This window comes from Scyliorhinus canicula, chromosome 2, assembly GCF_902713615.1.
Source record: "Scyliorhinus canicula chromosome 2, sScyCan1.1, whole genome shotgun sequence".
Classification (NCBI taxonomy): Eukaryota; Metazoa; Chordata; class Chondrichthyes; order Carcharhiniformes; family Scyliorhinidae; genus Scyliorhinus; species Scyliorhinus canicula.
In genome coordinates this window covers 156781636-156805911 of record NC_052147.1, presented here as the reverse complement: position 1 = coordinate 156805911, position 24276 = coordinate 156781636, and positions in this window count along the sequence as shown.

The following is a 24276-nucleotide window of genomic DNA, read 5'->3' as shown; positions in this document are numbered from 1 at the left end:
CCCCTCAGTCTCCCCCACTCCCCCCTCAGTCTGCCCCACTCCCCCCTCAGTCTCCCCCACTCCCCCCTCCGTCTCCCCCACTCCCCCCCCCCCCCCCCCCCCCCCCCGCTCTGGACCCTCCTCCCGTTCTCGGGGATGCCTTCCCCATTGTGGCCAGATTCCAGCAGTGCGCTGATCGGTGCGCTCACCTACTCGAAGCTCTCGTCAGCCAGCACGACTGGTTGACGAACTTGAAAAGCAGGTGTGTTGGCCGGCGTGAAAACATGGCGTGAGGACGTCGGGACTTCGGCCCATCCGGGCCGGAGAATAGCGGGGGGCCAATAGGTCGGGCTTCTGGTCGTGTCGGGGGGTCTTTCGAGGCCTTTGCCGGGAATGCCGACGTGTAGTTTGTGCGGGGTTCGGAGAATAGCGGGAGGGCGTCGGACCGGCGTTGCCGTGAAAATATGCGCGACCCGCTATTCTCTGAACCAGCGTGAGTGCGGAGAATCGCACCCCACATCTTTCGGGACTTGTGGGAGGAAACCGGAGCACCCGGAGGAAACCCACGTAGACACGGGGAAAACGTGCAGGCTCCTCACAGACAGTAACCCAAACTAAGAATCTAACCTGGTGCCCTGGTTTTGTGAAGCAACAATACTAACCACTGTGTTACCATGCCGCCCAAATCATTGCCATGCCAACGCTGCCTTCACTGGCTCGGCCATGTTCATTGGATGAATGTCGGCTGTGTGTAAGTATAGTCACCGTATTCCAGATGACAATGGGCTGTTTTCCTCTTTGAGGAGGAGAGGTGAGGGGCAAGGTTGAGAAGACAGGGCCTTCATTGTATACACACAGACTAATGAATTGGCCACTGGGTCACAACTTGCTGAAAATCCATACTTCCACTACAGAGACACTTGCAATAGGAATATGCGAACATCGACACAGACCACTGGGAGAAAATCCCCAACAGCCGCAACATCTGGTAGCCGGCTGCTTGGAGGAGCATTAGAAAAGGCAAGGTGTAACTGAAAGTTCAGCTGGCCATGTAGAGGGCCCAAAGGAAACAGGCCAGTGAATTCTGAACCTTCGGAGTCCGTTGTCTTCACTTGCAGTAAGTGAAGCAGAGATTGCCATGCCAGAGGTCTTCTGAGCCACACCAGGCAATGCTTACAACACAGAGTTGACCCCAAAGTCCAAGTCGTTGTCTTACGAGGTGGCAGGCTGCCAGTAAATACACACATCACCTTCACTGCCCCTTTGTGAATTGAGCTGTGTTATTTCATGGTTACTTGTGTGAAATAATTATTGGAGGATTAACTTTCTTATATTTTCTGCGTTGCTAGAAACAGTATCTGATGTCGCCAGGGTGTGTGCGTGTGTTAATGCTTATGAATGTATCCAAGTATGTAATGGAACACCAAGACACTGAATAATTAACATTCACTCTGGCAATGGAATGTGTACTTTTGAGACTTGCTTCGCGCACCAAGTTAGAAGTTGTCATCTCACCTCAGGGGCCTGATTTTCAAAACAGATGGGTTGAAATTATTTATTTTTAGTGACTGTTAAAGATCTACTGGCTATTTCAATTCAGTTCCTAATGAAACACAGCTCCGCGTTCATAGAGCTCATCACGCCCTTCAGAAATGTCTCAAAACACAATAAAGTTATTGTTATTCTGTAAGAACGGACATTAGCTATTTTGGGCACAGTATGATCCGACCATTCTTAATGTGTGTGACTCAGAACAGGACCTGCAGGTAAGAGGGGAGAGCCAGGGAGACCAGGTCACTGAGATCCTGCAGCAGGGCCTCCAGATAAGAGGGGAGAGCCGGGGAGACCAGGTCACTGAGATCCTGCAGCAGGGCCTCCAGATAAGAGGGGAGAGCCGAGGAGACCAGGTCTCTGAGATCCTGCAGCAGAAGCCTAACTCCTCTTCCCATTTGTGTTTCAGCTCCTTGGTCTGCGTTTCCTCTGACCCCCATGAGTTCTTTATAGATGTCCGCAACCGTCCCCTCTCCCACCCATACTCTGGAAACTACCCTGTCCTGTATCCTCCTTGGTGGTAGGAGAGGGAAGGTTGAGACCTGCCTGCATAGGAAGTCCCGCACCTGCAGGTACCTAAATTCATTCCCTCCCGTCAGTTCAAACCTGTATAAACATATCTCCCATCCTCTCGATAGGGGCTGGTTTAGCACACTGGGCTAAATCGCTGGCTTTTAAAGCAGACCTAGGCAGGCCAGCAGCACGAATCAATTCCCGTACCAGCCTTCCCGAACAGGCGCCGGAATGTGGCGACTAGGGGCTTTTCACAGTAACTTCATTGAAGCCTACTCGTACACTAAGCGATTTTCATGCATTTCATTCATCCCTGCTCTCTGTCATCTCCAGAACCCCCTATCCATACTTCCTGTGGCAAGCCGATGATTATTGCAAATCGGAGTCCAGACAGATGCTCCCTCTGCTCCCACATGTCTCCTCCATTGCCCCCACAAGCAGAGGCACCGTTACCAACGCCCCCAAACTAGTGCCCTTACATGATGCCGCCTCTACTCGCTCCCACATCCCCCCCCCCCCCCCCCCCCCCCCCCCCCCCCAAAATGATCTTCCTTCATTTGGTCTACTAGTCAGGCCAGATTTAGCGTGTGCAGCCGTTCCCATTCCCGCGCCACCTGGATGCCTAGGTATTGAAAGCTTCCCCTACCCCTCTAAACGGCAGCTCCACCAATCGCCTCTCCTGCCCCCTTGCCTGGATCACGAACATTTCACTTTTCCCCATGCTCAATTTGTAGCCCGAAAACCTGCCAAAATCCCCCAGAATCCCCATAATTTCTTCCATCCCTTCCAATGGGTCCAACACATATAAGAGCAGGTTGTCCGCATATAGTGAGACTTTGTCTTCCACCACCCCCCGCCCCCTGCCGGACCAGCCCCTACCAGCCCCTTGAGGTTCTCAATGCAATTGCCAGCGGTTCTATGGCCAGTGCAAACAGCAGCGAGGAGAGGGGGCATCCCTGCCTCATCCCCCGGTGCAGTCTAAAATAGCCCGATGTTAACCTGTTATGGCCCATGATTCTTGATCAGTGAGGGAATCAAGGGATACGGGGAAAGAGCAGGTAAGTGGTCGTGAAGAATCTCAGATCAGCCATGATTCTATTGAATGGCAGAGCAGGCTCTACTCCCCTTCATATTTCTTATTGTTTTATGGTCTAAGACCAAAGGGACAATCCATTGCTACAGTGTGAAAACAGTATGACGATGATTCAGTTCTGTGCAGTTCAGGTTCAGGGTAGTGCAGTGAATCAGCACAAGTCCCATTTATCCCGAGGAACTGGATTTCAACAGAGCTCAGCCCAAACGGCTCAAAGTCTTTTCTTGTTTTCTTCCTTCACTGACTGTTGTGCTCCTGTGTCAAATAAGCTCGCCCTGTCTCCTCTTAATTGCTGCCGAGTTTGGGCCTATGAAATAAGCTTACCTCTAGTCAACAATAATTGGCACTACACCTCGGAAAAGTACAGCTTATTTGGAAAAGCACAATGTCACAATTGAACAAAGACTATTGGGGTTCGGCGAAGATTTTAGAGTAAAATCTTTTAGCCATCTATGGTATACTTCAGTTAAGAATTCTTGGTGTTAAAGTTTTACGCCTCATAAACTTCCCAATGCAGCACTTATACAATGATCAATGTGAAAATTCACTGCTTTTTTTATTAAATAAGCTCAGCACTGATCAGAACAATGAAAGGTCACAGCATTGCTCTCCTCCATCGAATGATACAGGATGGAAGGAGGCCATTTGACCCCTCGTGGCTATGATGGCTCTTTGAAGAGCCATCCATTAGCTCCACCCCACAAGTTCATTGCTCCGTAACCCTGCAAACTTTCCCTTCAAGCTTTTATTCAATTTCCTTTTGCAGATCATGATTGAATCTGCTTCCACCACTTGAAACATAAAGGCTTATTCCTAAAAAAAATTCTCATATCTTCTCAGGCTCATTTGCCAATGTTTTTAAATCTGTGTCCTCAGGTTACCGACCCACCAAACAGAGAAAACAGTTCTTTCCAATTTACTCGGTCAGATCCTTCAAAATTTTCAACACCTCTTATCAAATTCGCTTTTGTTGTATATTTTATATATCACAGAGCAATGCAGCGATGACACCAGTTTGTAAATATGGCGCAGGTTTATTTAAGACGATTTTCAAATATCTCAGCAAGCACACACTCATGCTTACTTAAAAAAATTAATTTAGAGTACCCAATTCTTAATTTTCCCAATTAAGGGGCAATTTAAAAGATCACAACCTATCCTGTGCATCTTTTTTGGGCTGTGGGGGTGAAACCCACGCAGACACGAGGAGAATGTGCAAACTCCACACAGACAGGGACCCGGGGCCAGGATTGAACTCAGGTCCTTGGCGCTGTGAGGCAGCAGTGCTACAGACTTATGCTTATAATTCAGCTTCCAGCAGCTTCTGGAGTTTGTGTTTCCTTTGCTTTCAGTGCACACCAAGGCATAACCCACCACACACAATGAGTATACATGAGCTACCAGACTCACATAATCAAACACAGAACAATTAAACCATTGAACACCACACCCTTCACTATTGCTTGAAGGAGGTCATGCCAGCCAATCTAGGGTTGGGCTCTCTGCCGGCAGGATACTCCGTTTTGCCGGCAGCCCGTGGGTTTCCAGACGACGTGGGACTGCCTCACAATGGGAAACCCCATTGATCTGCTGGCAGGGTGAAATAGAAATGTGGCATGGCGGGGAATCCAGCCCCTCGTCTCTCAACAGATTTGAAATCTCTAATGCCTTTTCCCTTGGCCAGCCACTGTGATGTGTGTTGCATGAGTGCCAAACTGACTCACTCTCCTCGATGTGTTACAGCTGAATCTATGTCTTGACACTTCCTTTCAAACCCGTGCATCCTCTGGCATAGCATAGCCGCTTGTAAAGATCATATCCAATAAGAACAGCTATCTGATAATAGCCACTTTATTTTTCATACAGCATAACCGGATATTCCAATAGGTTTATCCCTGTTTCCACCTCCTGGCACAAGACATCCCATGCAGGCGAATGAGAAGTTGTGGGATAGAGATTGGTGTGCTCTTTACATCAGAAAACTCAGGTACGTGAATGTCAATGTGATCTTGTACCTGACAACAAATATCCTCTTGTTAAAATACCCCACCCTCCAGTGGCATCCATTGGATGGGGGCAGCAGCGTGAAGAGAACGGAGCGCGCCTGCGCACCGCGGTCGGCCGGAGCGCGCCTGCGCACCGCGGTTGGCCGGAGCGCGCCTGCGCACCGCGGTCGGCCGGAGCGCGCCTGCGCACCGCGGTCGGCCGGAGCCGCCTGCGCACCGCGGTCGCCGCTGGTGAAGAGGCGGCTTTGCACTCGGCGGCTGGAGCGTGAACAAAAAGGGCGCAAATTCTCCCGAATCGACGGCAATCAATGCCACCATGGGTGATTTTTATTTATTCTTTATCTTTATCTTTTGATCCATTTTTAAACTCTTCTCTGCACCCTCTCTATAGTTGTCAACTTACTAAACTGTCGTGCCCAGAATTTGACATTTGGGCCAGGGGCACCCATTTGGGACAGAACCAGTATTTTATAAAGATTCATCATGGCCTCTTAACTTTTGCCCTCTTACCCTTTATACTTAAAGCCCAGGGTCCTATAAATGGGAGATTCTCAGAGACAGGGGCAGCACGGTAGCATGGTGGTTAGCATAAATGCTTCACAGCTCCAGGGTCCCAGGTTCGGTTCCCGGCTGGGTCACTGTCTGTGCGGAGTCTGCACGTCCTCCCCCTGTGTGCGTGGGTTTCCTCCGGGTGCTCCGGTTTCCTCCCACAGTCCAAAGATGTGCGGGTTAGGTGGATTGGCCATGCTAAATTGCCCGTAGTGTCCTAAAAAAGTAAGGTTAGGGGGGGGGTTGTTGGGTTACGGGTATAGGGTGGATACGTGTGTTTGAGTAGGGTGATCATTGCTCGGCACAACATTGAGGGCTGAAGGGCCTGTTCTGTGCTGTACTGTTCTATGTTCTATGTTCTACTTGACTGCAAGCTGCTGGAGCTCGGATCTTGAACAGAGCTTTTATATCTGGATTTGGGGACCCTTTATGCACTGGCATAGTGCACAAACAGGCCCCACATGACCAGGGTTTTGTGAAGAAGAAGGGATCTGGAAATGTGTCGACTGTGAAAATTATATTTGTGGAAATTGGGTGAAGTAATGCCGGTGTTTGATGAGACTTGGTGCTTCACGGTAGCATGGTGGTTAGCATCAATGCTTCACAGCTCCAGGGTCCCAGGTTCAATTCCCGGCTGGGTCACTGTCTGTGTGGAGTCTGCATGTCCTCCCCGTGTGTGCGTGGGTTTCCTCCGGGTGCTCCGGTTTCCTCCCAGAGTCCAAAGATGTGCGGGTTAGGTGGATTGGCCATGCTAAATTGCCCGTAGTGTAAGGTTAACGGGGGGACTGTTGGGTTATGGGTATACGGGTTACGTGGGTTTAAGTAGGGTGATCATTGCTCGGCACAACATTGAGGGCTGAAGGGCCTGTTCTGTGCTGTACTGTTCTATGTTCTATGTTCTAAAGCTTTAGAGAAATGAAGATGGAATTTGATTTGAAGAAGTTCAACGTTTTGAAGGATATTGTGGCTGAAATGAATGCGATACGTGCTGAATGGGCTGACTGAGAAATGTGTGAGATATGTCTTTGTATCTGCTATGTGTAATTTATCGGTCATATTATTGCAATTTTCCTGTTAATTCATGTTTAATTTACATTGATTTTGGTGTGATTGCTAATATAAAAGTGAAGTCTTGTATATTGGTCTTAGTTGGGTTGTTTGTAGTTTGTTTCCACAAGGGTCATAACAGTATTTCCATGACGTTGCTGCTCTTATCCTTCTCCATGGGGGTTGCAGAGGACTTTCGAGACATAACATCTCACTCATTGCTGCAAAGCAAAATGACTGAAGAAGAGAACAATATCCCTAGAATCCCAGCGCTAAGGGGAAATTGACTAACTCTTACAGCTTATTTACAACTCTTATTTAATGAAATATTTACGTGGGGCTTTGGGGCATACAATCAAGATTTGCCCCGGGCATCACCAGACCTCTGCACGCCACTGCCACCCTCTCCCCCATTGGGTGTGAGGTGACTTTCTGCGCTCCAGTTTCACTTCCCTAAGTCGTACCACATTTTTTTCACTCCCCCTTCCTGAAAATACTGGTTCAGTCTGTGCTCCAGTCTTGCAGACACCTCACTGCCCCCAGGAGGCTGCATCTGGGTGACTATTTCCTCACGTTTGACTGGAGTCACCTCAGTTCTGGGTGTGAGGAAAATTCTGGAGCTGAGACACGTGTCTAAATGCAAACACACATACACGCGCACACCAAAGTTCACAAGCTGGTCGTCAGGAGGAGGAATCCAGCTTTAACTTGTCTTTGTTTTCTGGACTTTTAAGACCTTTTATTCCAGTGAGGATGAGAATGATTGAGGATCAGATTGGGTGAGGGAGTCAGTGAATGGGAGTGAGTGAAGGTGAAAGTTGGTGAGGGTGAGAGTGGGTGAGGCAGAGAATGGGTAAGGCTGAGTGAGGGTGAGAATGAGTGAGGGTGAGAGTAGCTGTGGTGGAGAGTTGTTGAGGGTGAGGGAGGGTTGCGACTGAGTGAGGATGAGAATAGGTGAGGGAGTGTGTGAGTGAAGATGAAAGTGAGTGAAGATGAAAGTGAGTGAAGATGAAAGTGAGTGAGGGTGAAAGTGTGAGGGTGGGAGTATGTGAGTGAGAGTGGGTGAGAACAAGAGTGGCTTGTGGTGAGGGTGAAGGAGTGTGTGAGTGGGGGTGAGAGTGGGTAAGGATGCGAGTGAATGAGGGAGAGTGTGGTTGAGGGTGAGAGTGGGTGAGTGAGTGAAGGTAAGAGTGTGTGTGACTGAGTGAGTGAAGTGTAAGTTTGTGAGAGTGAAAGTGGTTGAGGAAGAGAGTGGTTGTGGGTGTGGATGAGGTTGAGAGTGTGGGAGTGAGGTGTAGGTGTGGGCAAGTGGGTGAGGGTGAGTGGGGGTAAGAGTAGGTGAGATTGAGAGTGGGTGAGGATGATAGTGGGTGAGAGTGGGAGTGGATGAGGGAGTGTGTCTGAATAGGTAAGGGTGAGAGTGGGTGAGGTTGAAAGTGTGAGTGAATGAGGGTTTGGGTGAGGGAGTGTGTGACTGAGTGAGCAAGGTTGAGAGCGAGTGAGGGAGAGTGGGTGAGGTTCAGAGTGAGGGAGAGAGAGTGGGTGTGGGTGAGGATGAGGGTGAGGGAGTGTGTGAGTGAGGAGGGTAATGTGACATAGACATGTTCAGCATACAAAGAGTTAATGTCATATTGCGTATAACCACTAGATGGAGCTAGATGTAGTTCTATATAAAGCACTGACTCTCAGGCTTCTGGGAGAGGGAATCATAGAATTTACAGTGCAGAAGGAGGCCAATCGGCCCATTGAGTCGGCACCAGCTTTTGGAAGAGCACCCTACTTAAGCCCACACCTCCACCCTATCCCCGTAACCCAGTAACGCCACCTCACCTTTTTGGACACTATCATGGCCAATCCACCTAACCTGCACATCTTTGGACTGTGGGAGGAAACCGGAGCACCCGGAGGAAACCCACGCACACACAGGGAGAACGTGCAGACTCCGCACAGACAGAGACCCAAGCCGGGAATCAAACCTGGGACCTTGGAGCTGTGAAGCAACTGTGCTAATCACTATGCTACCATGCTGCCCACTGCTCCACAAGGCTGGAGTCGCGTGCATACGAGAGATCTACAGGTGATAGTACAGTTGGAGTTAGAATGTAGAGACTACTGTTAGTAGAGTGTAGATTACTATAATTATTGTTTACTATAGGAGTAAGTGGTTGAGCTTAATTTAAGTAGTGTAAATAAAAGTTAGCTTTGTTAATGAACTTAGCTTCTGTGGTCTTTGTGAACAGAATCACAAAGAATATCACAGGTAAGAGTGTGCAAGGGTATGAGTGAGGTTAAGGGAGTCTGTGTGAGTGAGGGTGAGAGTGGGTGAGAGTGAGTGGGAGTGGATAAGGGAGTGTGTGTGAACAGATAAGGGTGAGAGTGGGTGAAGGTGGGTGAGGTTGAAGGTGTGAGTGAGTGAGGGTGGGTTCGAGTGGGGTTGAGAATGGGTGCAGGTGAGGGAGTGTGTGAATGGGTGAGATTGCGGGTGAGTGGGTGGGCTCAGATTATGGTGAGAGTGGGTGAGGGTGAGTGATGGTGTGAGTGAGTGTGAGTGGGTAAAGATGAGAGTGGGTGAGACTGAGGGTGTGAATGGGCGAGAGTGTGAGTGGGTGAGGGTGGGTGAAGGGCTTGAGTGGCTCCCATTAAAAATAATAAAATGAAGGAAAGACTTGGAAGTATTTGTTGAATAACAAATGTTTTTATTATAATGTCTATATTAAGACATAGAAAAATCTTTTAAGTTTATTTTTGTACTGTGGTGAATGTAATATGTTAATTCACACTATGTCTTTATAAGCGCAGTAGCGTTATCCGACCACTAAGGGGAGTAGCTCTGGGAATGCCCAGGTGCTTGTACAGGGCTCCACCCTTGGCTCCGCCCATGACTCCTCCCCCTAGTGCTGCTGTATAAATACCCTTGTCCAGATTCAGCCTGCAGTTCACTGAGAGTTCATCAACGGGTAACAGGCTGGCTCTGTAGTAAGTCGATTAAAGCCTATATTCATATCGGAAACACGTGTCTGGTGAATTGATGGTTCCATCATGTACCTAATCGCTCAATAATAATCTTTTTTTTGTGGTTTGGCTTTTCAGCACAATAAGAATATTTCTCAAGGATTTTTTCAGAACTCTTTGGAGGTCAAAAGAATTCAGTGTCTGGAAAGTTTGGGAAACCAAATGACAGCTCTTCATTCTAGGAATCATTCTTGTGAACCTCCTCTGGACCCTTTCCAAGGCCAACACACCCTTCTTAGATACGGGGCCCAAAACTGCTCACAGTACTCCAAATGGGGTCTGACCTGAGCCTCACACAGCCTCAGAAGTACATCCCTCATCTTGTATTCTAGCCCTCTTGACATGAATGCCTTCCTAACTGCCGACTGAACCTACACATTAACTTTAAAGAATCTTGAACTAGGATTCCTCAATCCCTTTCTGCTTGATTTCCTCAACATTTCCCCATTTAGAAAACAGTCTGTGCCTCCATTCTTCCATCCAAAGTGCTTAACCTCATATTTTTCCACATTCTATTCCATTTGACACTTTTTGCTCACTCTCCTAGCCTGTCCAAGTCCTTCTGTAGCCCCCGTATTCTCAATACTACCTGTCCTTCTGCATATCTTTGTATCATCTGCAAACTTAGCAATAGTTCCCACAGTTCCTTCTTCAAGATCATTAATGTATATTGTGAAATGTTGTGATCCCAACACAGACCCCTGAGGCACACCACTAGTCACCAGCTGCCATCCTGAAAAATACTCCTTTATCCCCACTCTCTGCCTTCTGCCAGTCACACAATCGTCTATCCATGTCAGGATCTTATCCTTAACACCATGGGCTCTTAACTTATCTAACGGTCTCCTGTGCAGCACCTTGTCGATGATCTTCTGGAAATCTAAATAGATCACGTCCACTGGTTCTCCTTTGTCAAACTTCCTTGTTACTTCCTCAAAGACCTCTTAACAGATTTGTCAGACATGACCTCCCCTTGACGAAGCCGTGCTGACTCGGTCCCTTTTTATCATTCCAAGTATTCCGTGATCCCATCTTTAATAACGGACTCTAAAATATTACCAATGGCCGAAGTCAGGCTAACCGGCCTATAATTTCCCGTCTTCTGCCTCCTTCCCTTCTTAAACAGCGGTGTTACATTAGCCACTTTACAGTCCTCTGGGACCCTCCCTGCCTCCAGTGATTCCTGAAAGATCACCCCCAATGCCTCCACAATCTCCTCCGATATCTCCTTTAGGATCCTGGAGTGTAGTCCATCCCTATCCACCTTCAGACCTTTCGGTTTCCCCAGAACCTTTTCCTTAGTGATGGCCACTAGACTCACCTCTGCCCCCTGATTCTCTTGAAGCTCTAGGCCGGGATTCTCCGAAATCCCGGCCAAGTGTTGATGCCGGAGTCAAAACCGGTGCAAGCGACGCCGTCGTCAACGGGCCTCCAGGCCCAGTCATTCTCCCCTTCCTCGGGGGCTAGAACGGCACCGGAGTGCTGTGCAGCATGCGCGCCACGGGTGTCTCCACGCTGTCCTCCGGGCAACATGGTGGAGCCCTACAGGGGCCCGGCGCAGAGGATCATAGGCCCTCCCCCGGAATGAGCGCCCCTGCCGATCGGTAGCCCCTGATTGCAGGCCTGGCCACCGTGGAGACACCCCCCGGTGTTGGATCCCCCAGCGCCCACCACCCCCCCACCAGGATGGCCCCCACAGCCAGAAAGCCGAGATCCCGCCAGGTGGGACCATATGTAAACCACGCCGGAACTCGGCCTGTCGAGCGCGGAGAATTGCCGCGGGGCCACTTTCAACGGCCCCCGACTGGCGCCGCGGCGACCACACGGCGTGATTGACACCGATTCTCCGGTCACTGGAGAATTGGCGGCCCGGCGTCGGAGCGGCGTGACAGGATTCTCGCCCCCCCCCCCCCCCCCCCCATCACCACCTGCCGATTCTCTGACCCGGCGTGGGATCGGAGAATCCCAGCCCTGGTATCCCACTGGTGTCTGAGTGGTAACATTGCCAAACTACCAATCCAGGGGCCCTGGCTAATGCGCTGGGGGTGAGGGCTCCACTCCCACCATTAACAGCTGGTGGAATTTAAATGAAATTAATAAGTTTTTCAAAATGTGGATTTGAAAGCTGGATCAGCAGTGGTGCTGTAAAACTATCATCAATTGTCATAAAATTGGTTCACTAATGGAAGAAAACTGCCGTCCTTACCTGGTCTGGCCTACCTGTGACTCCAGACCCATAGCAATGTGGTTGACTCATAGCTGGCCCTCTGAACTGGTCGAAATGCCACTCGGTTGATGGGCAATAGGGATGGTAAATAAATGCAGCCCTTGTCAGCAGCGCCCACATCCCATGAAGTAATAAAAAAATTGCTTCGGCTGAACTAGTGTTTTGTAAAGATTAACTTCCTTGTCTTAATGAAAGCAGACTGAAGGGTACTCTAATGGGATGAGGCACAATTATAAACTAACATACTAATTCATTGTGCATGAATAAGATGAATGAACAGGATACAGTTTCTGTAATGGGATTCAACCGGTTCCCTGTGCACCATAAAATCATAAATAGCCCTCAGACACCTACTTAACCTTTCGAGTTACCTGGCACCTGACTTCATCCTGTGAAAGGCTGTACTTGTCATACCTGGAGCAGCATGTCTCAAACTCCCTCTCAAAGCTTAGAGAGTGAGATCTTGTTCAGACTCCTCTCTATAAAGGGAAAGAAAAATATTCTGCCCTCTGATTTCTTCCTCAACTGTGGCTTTAAGAATCAGTTCACTGATCTGCCACTCAGTTAATGCCTTAAATCAAAAGCAACCCCAGCCCACAGTTTTATCCCCCATTGTGGAGTCTTATGGCCCCTGAATATCAATTCAGATAACCTTCCCACTGTGCATAATGAGTGAATATCATTCTATCATCATGAAAAAAGATATGCAAGACCAACCTTTAATAAACCTCATTGCCTGGCAACATGGAATAGGCTAAATCAGGGTTTCCCAAACTTTCCGAGCCACAGAACACCTCCCAGGTGCGTCGGGGAACCCCAAACATTCTCATAATATTGACACCCCTTTTATTGCCGCAAAATAGTTGTGAACACAGAAGTCAAATGTAAACAATACTTTTCCAGCTTTATTTATGCATATATTAGGAATTAGGAAGAGGCACATAGTCGCAAATACATTCACCAGCAATATGTCCCCTTCAAGTTAGCCCCATGCCAAGCCACCCTCTCATGGCCCCTTAATATTAACCGCTGGAATAGCACCCACTTTAGGAGTGGGTAATCTAGGAAGTTCTCATATTAAAATAATTTAAGTCTTACATTTTGTCATTTTCAATGGGATGAGTTATGCTGGAAAACTGATATGCATATCCCACGTATACTCCCACCCCTCTCACACCCAGCCGCCAATCACCAACCGCACACACATTCACCCCTCTCTCCCACTTTGAGGCCCACGGTTCCCATGCCACCCCCCATAGCTCATAAGACATAGGTGCAGAATTAGGCCACTCGGCCCATCGAGTTTGCTCCGCCATTCAATCATGGCTGATAACTTCTCATTCCCATTCTCCTGCCTTCTCCCCATAATCCCGATCCCTTTATTAATCAAGAACCTATCTATCTCTATCTTAAAGACACTCAGTGATTTGGCCTCCACAGCCTTCTGTGGCAAAGTGTTCCACAGATTCACCACCCTCTGGCTGAAGAAATTCCTCCACATCTCTGTTTTAAAGGATCATTCCTTTAGTCTGAGATGGTGTCCTCTGGTTTTAGTTTCTCCTACTAGTCAAACATCCTCTCCACGTCCACTCTATCCAGGCCACGCAGTACCCTGTAAGTTTCAATAAGATCCCCCTTCATCCTTCTAAACTCCAATGAGTATAGACCCAGAGTCCTCAACCGTTCCTCATATGACAAGTTCTTCATTCCAGGGATCATTCTTGTGAACCTCCTCTGGACCCTTTCCAAGGCCAGCACATGCTTCCTTAGATACGGGGACTAAAACTGCTCACAATACTCCAAATGGCATCTGACCAGGGCCTTATACAGCCTCAGAAGTACATTCCTGGTCTTGTATTCTAACCCTCTTGACATGAATGCTGACATTGCATTTGCCTTCTTACCTGCCGACTGAACCTGCACGTTAACCTTAAGAGAATCGTGAAGAAGGACTCCCAAGTCCCTTTGTGCTTCTGATTTCCTAAGCATTTCCCCACTTAGAAAATATTCTATGCCTAAATTGCTCCTTCCAAAGTGCATAACCTCACACTTTTCCACATTGTATTCCATCTGTCACTTCATTGCCCACTCTCCTAGCCTGTCAAAGTCCTTCTGCAGTCCCCTGCTTCCTCAATACTACCTGTCCCTCTACAGATCTTTGTATCAGCTGCAAACGTAACAACAGTGCCTTCAATTCCTTCTTCCAGATCATTAATGTATATTGTGAAAAGTTGTGGTCCCAGCACAGACCCCTGAGGCACACCAATAGTCACCAGTTGCCATCCTGAAAAAGACCCCTTTATCCCCACTCTCTGTCCTCTGCCAGTCAGCCAATCCTCTATCCATGCCAGGATCTAACCCATGGGCTTTTAACTTATTTAACAGTCTCCTTTGTGGCACCTTGTCAAAGGCCTTTGGAAATCTAAATAAATCATATCCACTGGTTCTCCTTTGTCTAACTTCCTTGTTACCTCCTCAAAGAACTCAAAGACAGATTTTTCAGACATGACCTCCCTTTGACAAAGCCTTGATGACTCAGTCCTATTTTACCATGCACTTCCAAGTACTTTGTAATCTCATCTTTACTAACAGACTCTAAGCAGACCACCCCCACCCCACTCTGAGTTCTCCACTGGACAGCTCTCCCACTCTGAGGCTTTGCCATTGATCCCCTGGGAGGCTCCCATGGACCCCCGGGGTTCCGAAGACCTCTATTTGGGAATCTCGGTGTGAAACAAAAACAGCCTAAAGTCTTTTGTCACTGGTTTGTCTGTTATAGGAATCATAAATATTCCGAATGGTGTTTGTATCTCTGAAAGTCAAAAAAAGCTAAATCTGAATTTGTCGCAAGCACGTGTCATGAATTTAAACAAAACCTGTTGAAGTCCCAAATTACTGCACGAAGCCACGGCAGCAAGGAACACGTGTCACCAAGGAGTGCAGCTCGAGATTTTAGAGGATTTACTTTGTTTCATTCGCACTAATAATCCAGTGGATGGTCTAACACTGTTTTGTGATGTGTTCACATCTATAAAAATTGATATAGAGTTTGTGCGCACAAGTGGAATTAAACGTTGTTACTGTGAAGCAAGCATCAGTTAGGCTGAAATGAAGAGTCTGCCCTGTTGAACTTTACAGTAGCTCTGGGAATGTCAGGATGATGGAACTGGAGAGGATTTGATCGACATTCAGGAGGGCCCCACCTCTCCAATATCCAGTTAAATGATGGCACAATGCGGAGAGTGTAACACAGACAGTCATTGACAGAATCTCATGGGGATTCTACCTATTTCCTACATTCTTTACTGAATCCTAATTGTGCATTTTTCTTTCAAATGTGTTTTAATGTAAAAGCATACCAGCTAAATCAACTTCAGATGCAGTTAAATAATTTATCACAAATGCCATTATTTCAAACCAGGGCTGGTTTCTGTAAAATAGAATGTGGGCCTTAACCATTACTTCATGCATCACATCCTGGATTTTGAGTCAACTTTAAGTTTATGCAACTGAATAATAAAGGAAGTGAAACGTTTCGAGTTTAATATGCTTAGTTTGCATAAGAAGTCTGTCAGTAGTTTGCCGCAGTCCCCAAGTGCTGTACTTGGCATTTGGTTGCTGCAGGAGACTCCAAAGGGGATAGTAGAAATGCTTTAGGAATGTCCTGAAGAGATTAATTATTCCCCCAGATTTCATGGGAGACACTGACAGCTGGCGACCAAAATGGCGGAGGCTCGTTCAGGAATTTGGCGAACACATCGGGAGATTTCATCAATATCCAGCAGAGGTGAAATCATGGTGTCAGGGAAAGCGCACAAACCTCCAAACAAACACATAACCCACCTGTGGCAGAGTCCCCCGCTCACACATTATATCAGCCATCTTGGAACCCACCAAACCACAGTGGAAACAAGTCACCCTCAACCCAGAGGGCCTGTCAAAAAAGAAGACAAAGGGCCAATTGACATCTCTCTCCATTGGAGGAAAGGACAGGAAATGCATACATTTAGCAGCACCAGACAGAAGAAATAATCCAGCACCTGTCAGGTGTTAATAAACCCTTTGAGGTGGGGGAGGCAGGGTCGTGGGTGACGTGGTCCTTCATGTTGTTTAACATTGTATTCATATGAGGTCCATGTGAAGAGATTGGCAGAAGCAATTTTAACATCAGCTGACAGCATGCAGATCAGTTGGAGGACCTGATTCTTAGCATTGTCATCATTTTGGACCTCCGTAGTGAAACCTGCGCTTTGTCTTAATCTCACACAAACACACTGTGAAACATGAAGGACCACAATCCCCAAAGTACTTCTTCCAGGTGCTGGGTTATTTTGTATGGCTGCTGTTGCTACTCTATGCATTTCCTATCCTTTCCTCTACGTGTCTGTATGGTCTCCAGGGAGTGGCCTGACTGCTGCTGAAGGAAGGGGATGTCTGTGTGCTCCAGGTTTTGTGAATAAATCTCAGCTGAGGAAGACTGACTCCAGGCTTCTCCTGTATTCAGTGAATGGGAAGCGAATTATTATTTTTTTTAATTTAGTGTACCCAGTTATTGCACATCTTTGGGTTGTGGGGGTGAAACCCATGCAGACACGTAGAGTGTGTGCAAACTCCACAGGGACAGTGACCCAGGGCCGGGATTCGAACCCGGGTCCTCAGCGCGCAGAACCAGTGCTAACCACTGCGCCACATGCCGCCCGGAAGCGAACTATAACAAGGAAAAGCATATAAACATTGGGTATGAGCCCTGATTGATAGAGATTGCTGTGAGGTGGGTGATGGAGGTGTAGTGAATTGAACAGTGATGAGGGTAATGATGGTAGGGAATGCCATTTGAAGATGCACTCACCTTGACTGTTTATGTGAGATCATTAAGTTTCCAAAGAAGAGTCGCATTGGACTTGAAACGTTCACTCTGTTTCCCTCTCCACAGATGCCACCAGATTGGCGGAGCTTTTCCAGAACCTTCTGTTTTTATTTCAGATTTCTAGCATCTGTGGTATTTTGGTTTTATTTATTAAATTTTCTCTTGCATCTGCCTTCTGATCACATACGTGGACAACTGCTGTCTAACCCCGACCCCCCTCCCCGCCCACTCTCCCAGTCCGTTTCCCACTCTGCAAAGTTACAGGACATCTCTCCATCTTTCCACCTCTTCCGTGAAGGCCTCCAGAACAACATCCAACGGTGTGCAGGTTAGGTGGATTGGTCATGTTAAAATTGTCCCTTTGTGTCCAGGGATGTGTAGATGGGGTTACAGAGATAGGGCAGGGGAGTGGGCCCGTGTGGGGAGCTCTTTCAGAGGGTCGGTGCAGACTCGATGACCCAAATGGCCTCCCTCTGTACTCTAGGGATTCTATGAACATCATAAAACCTTGGTGCTCACTCTCTCCCAGGGTCTCTCCCATTGTTGATTCTTCCGTAGCACAACATTCAGTTCGAGCTCAGCACCTCCAACAGCCACTATGAACCTCCTCTTTAAATTGGTGCAGATTAACTTTAATTAGTCTTGGGCACACATGACATTGGGCCGTCTGCTAACGTATGGAGCCATTGGGCAGCACAGGTACGGTTGGCTACAAGAAGAAATCAGGGAAATAAGCAGTCAGCTCAAGGATGTAAGTTAATCATACATCATAATTCCTGCTCCTAGTTTCAGGGTGTTATAACCCCAATGGAGGTCCAGGGATCAGGACTATACGATTTCCCATGACCTCCCCGGAATATGAACTTCCCCTTTAAGTTAGGCAGGCCTTCCCCTTTAAGGGGGCAGGATTTCCCCATTACAAGCAAAGCCTCAATTGTATAAAAACCCCGGCTAGCTGGAGAAGGAGACCCTCAGGGAAGTGGAGGAGTATTGTAATTGTATCAAAATAAACGTTCTGTAATTTCTACTTTTGTCTCTCTGTTCTGCCTACCGTGGATTTAACACTGGCGATGAGGATTCAGTGGAACTGCCATTGACAGCGGTTGCTACACGCCTGGCCCACCTCGTCTATGCTTTTGCAGGCCACACTCCTAACCATTGAAATGCCACTCATAGGAAAGCTGGAACTTCTTGATGCAGTACAGATGATTGGGGGAAATATGTTGAAGACATGGACTATATTGTTCCAATCAATGCGATTACTGGAGGTACACTAAAACTGCGATATTACTGACGGCTTGCGGAGGATCCACCTAGAGTTTGGCAAAGAGCTTGACTCACCCGGATGCCCCAGATTCCCAGTCGTTCGCTGCCATGGTGGCCCTAGTGGGGGAGCATTTCAACCCAAAACGACCGCTCATCATACGCCATTTCCGGTTCCAAAAAGTGCCGAACGAGGGATCCAGGGACTCCAGGGACTGACAGTACTCCACCTGGGATGCAATCACAAGCACCTATCACGCCCAGCTAGACCTGAGGAGGCTGGTCCGCGATAACAGGACACCCACCGGAAGAACATGGAGTGCCGTAATAGAGGCCGGGAATGCCACCGGACATTCTCCCCCGACCAGGAGGAACAGGAATATGACCACCAGCCAGTGTGGGCTGCAATAGGGCGCAGAAACCAGAGATAGGAGGCCCCGCGAAGATCTACCCACCCGCTGACCCGTTAGGCGTGAACCTCCCCCCACCCCCCGCGTGACAGTGCTTATTATGTGGAAGATGTGGACAGTACCTACCAGTTACACTGCGTGGCTGCGCTAATAGTAGCGCCCTTCCGGATCTCCCTGGACACCCAATGGACACCCAATCTGCATGGAACTCAACACTGGAGCTGCAGTGTCGGCAGTCAGTTGCCATACGTTCAATCGCATTCGGTCTGGCTTTCAATTGCTGACCCAAGGCTGGTCACTTATACAGGAGAACCACTGGCAATAGCGGGCAGTTCAATGGTTCTGGTCATGTATGGTCAACAGTCTTCCCATGGCAGGTTGATGGAAAAAGTGAAGTCGTATGGAGTTCAGTGTGTACTAGCTAGATGGATAAAGAACTGGCTGGGCAACAAGGGACAGAGAGTAGTGGTGGAAGGGAGTGTCTCAAAATGGAGAAAGGTGACTAGTGGTATTCCACAGGGATCCGTGCTCGGACCACTGTTGTTTGTGATATACATAAATGTTCTGGATGAAGGTATAAGTGGTCTGATGAGCAAGTTTGCAGATGATACTAGGATTGGTGGAGTTGCAAATAGCGAGGCGGACTGTCAGAGAATACAGCAAAATATAGATAGATTGGAGAGTTGGGCAGAGAAATGGCAGATGGAGTTCAATCCAGGCAAATGCGAGGTGATGCATTTTGGAAGATCTAACTCAACAGCAGACTATATGGTCAATGGAAGAGTCCTGGGGAAAATTGATGTACAGAGAGATCTGGGAGTTCAGGTCCATTGTACCCTGAAGGTGGCAACGCAGGTCGATAGAGTGGTCAAGAAGGCATACAGCAGGCTTGCCTTCATCGGACAGGGTATTGAGTACAAGAGCGGGCAGGTCATGTTACAGTTGTATCGGACTTTGGTTAGGCCACATTTGGAATACTGCGTGCAGTTCTGGTCGCCACATTACCAGAAGGATGTGGATGCTTTAGAGAGGGTGCAGAGGAGGTTCACCAGGATGTTGCCTGGTATGGAGGGTGCTAGCTATGAAGAAAGGTTGAGTAGATTAGGATTGTTTTCATTGGAAAGACGGAGGTCGAGGGGAGACCTGATTGAGGTCTACAAAATTGAGAGGTATGGACAGGGTGGATAGCAACAAGCTTTTTCCAAGAGTGGGGGTGTCAATTACAAGGGGTCACGATTTCAAGGTGAGAGGGGAAAAGTTTACGGGAGATGTGCGTGGAAAGTTTATTACGCAGAGGGTGGTGGGTGCCTGGAATGCTTTGCCAGCGGAGGTGGTAGAGGCGGGCACGATAGCATCATTTAAGATGCATCTGGACAGATATATGAACGGGTGGGGAACAGAGAGAAGTAGACCTTGGAAAATAGGCAACAGGTTTAGATAAAGGATCTGGATCGGCGCAGGCTGGGAGGGCCGAAGGGCCTGTTCCTGTGCTGTAATTTTCTTTGTTCTTTGTTCCTCTGATGGCTGTCCTCGGGAGCGGTCCAAGCTTGTTTGGGCATGACTGGTTACGCCACTTGCAGTTAGATTGGCAGCGGGTGTGCCGCATGCACCCACATGGTCCTGAGGGAGTTCTGTTGAGGTTTCCATTGGTATTCCAGGATGGCCTGGGCATCATAAAAGGAGCTGTGGCCTGAATAAGTGTGGATCCCATGGCTCGATCGTGCTTCTTCCACGCCCAACGTGTCCCGTATGCCTTACGACCCAAGGTGAACGCTGAGTTGGACCAGATGGAGAACTTAGGCATCATTCTCCTGGCACAGTTCTCCGACTGGGCGGTGCCAGTTGCCCCGGCAATGAAATCAGATGGAACAGTACGCTGGTGTGGCGACTATAAAATGATGGTCAAGACTGCTGACCCACTTCGACCCAGCCCAGCCAATCCTGTTGAGCTGCGATGCTTCTCCGTTCGGTATTGGGGCCGTGCTCGCCCATGAAATGGACGATGGATCTGAACATTCCATCGCCTTCGCCTCAAGGACGTTGGACGACACAGAGTAGCGGTATGCCCAGATCGGGAAGGAAGGTTTGGCTGTCGTAGTTGGGGTCAAGAAATTCCATCAATATGTCTATGGGCATCGCTTCACTGTTCTCACAGACCACAAGCCCCTCCTAGGGCTCTTCAAGGAAGATCGGCCAATTTCCCCCCATTACATGCGCCCGCATCCAGCGATGGGCAATGCTGCTCGCAATGTATAATTATGTGTTGGAGCACCGCTCTGGGATTCCTTACGCCGACTTGTTAAGTTGTCTGCCCCTGCTGACCCAGCCACCTAAACCAGCAGCAGCCAGCGAAGTCATTGCCGCCCTACATTTTATGGACTCGCTATGGGTCATGGCATCCCTCATCCTCGGGTTGACTCAGACTGTCCCTCAGCTATCCCGCATCCGTCACATGGTGCAGTATGGGGCTTAGAACAGGGATGTACCACAGCACCTAAAAGCCTACGCCACAAAGATGCAGGAGCTTAGCATTGAGGACGGCGATCTCCATCTGTGTACACGCGTGGTGGTCCCCGAACGTGGACCAGGCCCGACCCTGATGAATCTTCACAATGGTCACCCTGGTATGTCCAAAATGAAAATGTTAGAACGAGCGAGTGGCCCAGCGCCACGTCCAGTGTTAGACACACCAGATGTTGCTTCCTGCAGCCCTGCTCCACCCGTGGGAATGGCCAGACCATCCGTAGTCTCGTCTCCATCTAAACTTTCCAGGCCCCTTTCAAGGGGCAATGTTCCTTGTTGACGCCTATTCAAAGTGGATGGAGGTCCTCCAGGCAGAGGCGGCGATGGCCCGAATCGCCATGCAGAAACTCCGGCACATTTTCAGCACGCATGGCAAACCCGAGGAGTTGGTCTTGGACAATGGTACGGCGTTTACGAGTGTGGAATTTGCAGCTTTCATGTCTGCCAACGGGATCCATCACGTGAGGACCGCCCCATACCACCACCTTTGAATAGGTTGGCTGAGCGGGCAGTGCAAACTTTTAAACTCGGCATGAAAATACAAACATTTGGATCCTGGGAGACCACTTAGCAAGGTTCTTATTCTGCTACCAGGCAACTCCACATGTCACGATGGGCATTGCGCCAGCCGAGATGTTAATGGGTCACCATCTCTGCACCCAATTGAGTCTCGTTCTTCTGGATATTGGTGGTAAAGGCCCATCGTGCTCAAGACCGAACTGAGGCAGACACAGGACGCCACAGGCCAGTGTGCGAGTTCACGCAGGAAGATGCAGTACACGTCCAGAGCCGCTTGGATCCTGGTGAAAACCGGTCCGGTTTCTCACCAAATTCGGGCACAGGGCCACGGGTCTAATCGGCACGTGGACTATCTCCGAAGCCACGTGCCGGATACTCCCTCCGTTCGGCCATTGATTCAGACGTCTTGTCTTCACTGCTGCCCCGGCTACCCCTGTTGGCACCAATGCCCCCGGCTCCACTGGTTGCCAAGGATTCAGCAGTACTTTTTGAGCACGCTGATATGCCGGACGAAGACTCGCCTAGTTCCAACTCGGAAATTGAGATGGACATTCTGTCACCACTGGAGGTGCCTGTGCCTGCTCCCGCGGCCACGCCGACCACCACCCAGATGCCCATCATGTAAATACCACTCTCCGTTCCGATATTACGCCTCCCGACGCCGCGAGGGTGTCACCTGCACACCATCCACAGGTGAACAGTCGAAAAGCCAGGTGCATTTACCCATGGATGTTGGTGTTGCTCTGGATGTAGGTGGAGGTGGGGGCGTGGGGTGGGGGGAGTGTTATAAGCCCAATGGAAGTCCCGGGTCCCGGGGTCAAGTCAATGTGATTTCCCGTGACCTCCCCAGAATATGAACTTTCCCTTTAAGGCAGGCCTTCCCCTTTAAGGGGGCAGGGTTTCCCCTTTCTAAGGAGAGCCCTAGTTGTATAAAAACCCTGGCCCAGCTGCAGGTCAGGGATGGAGACCCTTAGGAGAGTGGAGGAGTAGTGTAATTGTATCGAAATAAACCTTGTTCTGTAATTTCTACTTTCGTCTATGTGTTCTGCCCACCGCGGATTCAACACTAGGGTTTTCCAATTTAAATCCTACAAGACTCATTCTTTGGCTTGGTATCAAGATTTGACTCACTTGCTTCTGTGAAATGTCTGTAAAATATTAATACTTTAAAAGGTGCTATATATATTGTGGGCGCTTGGTGTTTGAATATGTCCAAGCAATAAATGATTTCATCGTCTCCTGTGGACAGGCAGCTCGTGCTGTCGTTCCTGGCAGTGGGGGAGCTGTTGGAGCTGTATCACCTCTGGTCTTCCTCGGGGCATTTTCGACTTTGAACGTTTGGCGTAAATGTTGCGTGAAGCAGGCTGAATCAAATTCTAGTGTGTGCAGCTCAGCTGCAACGCTTTGCTGAGGGGAGGTCTGCAATGCACAAGTTTGTCAAGCTCTTTTTACAGGGGGTCTTTGTATCGTTTGCACTGACCATTTTGATGTCATTTGCCTTCAGACTGTTCCCCGTTAAAGATCTGTTTGGATCTCCTGTAATCCTTCATGGGAGAGGCATGACCTGGCCATCAAAGTCAAATTTCCTAGAGGTTGGTCACGATGCTGAACCCAGTACAATGAAGGACCTCATTGTTTGTGATTTCTGTCCTGATGATCCAGGCATCTTTGCGAGAGGCCCAGAGCTTTGATGTCCTGCCTATAGCAGGTGTCACACCACTAGATGGTTCAGACAATGGCCTGGTAGAGTTTGATTTCAGCCTTCAGCTCGATAAATGTAAATTGTTATATTGTTATTACTAGGAAACCAGATGCTTCAGAAAGACCGAGGCCCCGAAAGTAATTGTGCAAAAGTTGAAATATAACCTGCATCATTAGCAGTTCTGATTACACGGAAGTGTCACACCTCATAAACTACTTGGGACTTGATCTTTGAAAGTGCAGCTGTATGGTGGGATTGTTTCCATTTTTATTGTTTCAATTTCAATTTATTGTCCATGAATGCATCATCTGAAAAAAATGCTCGACCAGCGCTTGGAAACAGGCAGTCCAGTTGCAATCGGTTTTGAGACTCTCCATATTCAGTGTCTCTTATATACGGTGCTATCTGGGCAGTGATAAAGCCCGGGTTCTCCCGAGTCAGCTCCAAATAGCTGAGGAAATGTGGCCCTTAAATTAATCCCCCTAAACCTAACACATTTCCATTGGTTGGAATCCCCAGAAAACTGGAATATCCTGCTATCTAGGATGAAGCAGACGTTTGATTGGCACCAAGTCCACAAACATTCACCCCCTCTACCACCGAAGTACAGTGGCAGCCGTGTGTACCATCTACAGGATGCACTGCAGCAACTCACCACGGCTCCTTAGGCAGCACCTTCCAAGCCCACAACCATCTAGAAGGACAAGAGCAGCAGATACCTGGGAACACCACCACCTGGAAGTTCCGCTCTAACTCATGCACCATCCTGACTTGGAAATATATTGGCCTTTCCTTCACTGTGGCTGGGTTAAAATCTTTGAAATCCTTCGACTAAACGCATTCAAATGGTCATTGGATAGGCTTATGGACGATAAGGGAATAGTGTAGATGGGCTTTAGAGGGGTTTCACAGGTCGGCGCAACATCGAGGGCCGAAGGGCTTGCACTGCGCTGTAATGTTCTCTCTTCTATGTTCTATGTTCCCTAACAGCACAGTGGATGTACCTTCATCACAT